This window comes from Penaeus monodon, chromosome 28 (genome assembly GCF_015228065.2).
Source record: "Penaeus monodon isolate SGIC_2016 chromosome 28, NSTDA_Pmon_1, whole genome shotgun sequence".
Taxonomy (NCBI): Eukaryota; Metazoa; Arthropoda; class Malacostraca; order Decapoda; family Penaeidae; genus Penaeus; species Penaeus monodon.
This window is the reverse complement of record NC_051413.1, coordinates 23,943,567-23,944,326: the sequence shown is the minus strand read 5'-3', so window position 1 is coordinate 23,944,326 and position 760 is coordinate 23,943,567.

Here is a 760-nt window from a genome sequence, read left to right as displayed (position 1 = left end):
TATCCCCTGTTCCATCAATAAAATTCGCAAATTACCAACATACATTGAAACTTCCGGCATGTGGCAATCCACCACATGAAGAAACTGGGTCGAAAAATCAGAAACAATAGCTTGCATTACAACGTCTTAGGGAACTTGCAACATGCCAATTTCTTAAAGCTGACTGATAAACATTATCTCCTCTGCAGTCTCCCCTCTCTTCCTGAAACGCCTTTTGTATTCATTGTCTCACTCTGCAACATTGTTTTCCGCAAGATTATGCATATGCACCGTAATTGGTTTTCTGGCCCTAATTGGTTCCCGAATCCGGTCTCCTCATGTCGACATTAGATAGAATGAGGATCTTCATCTACCTCCTCCTTAGATAAAAAAATGTATCTGTCTAATATTATCCCTTCTTGTTCCTCTCAAACTTCCCTTACCCTTTTTGAAAAAAGAAAGAAGAAAAAAAATGCATCACTAGGTTGCTATATATTCTGTGTTTGTGTGTGTGTATTCACTTATCTTTTTGATAATGTATTTATCCCTCTCGCCATGCCACTCACGCATTCGTCAAACATATGATCACAAAACGTGTGTTGTAAATTATTGTTATCATCATTGTTATCATTTGTGACTCTACACTCAGATCTAGGTAAGAGGGTAATAAAAAATTAAATCGAGTATACGGCCTGTCCCTCTTCCATTCTCATCCAGTCAGTCACGGACGAAGGAAGCTGTGAAGCCTTTTTACCTAAACAATAATAGGCGCATTTTGGGG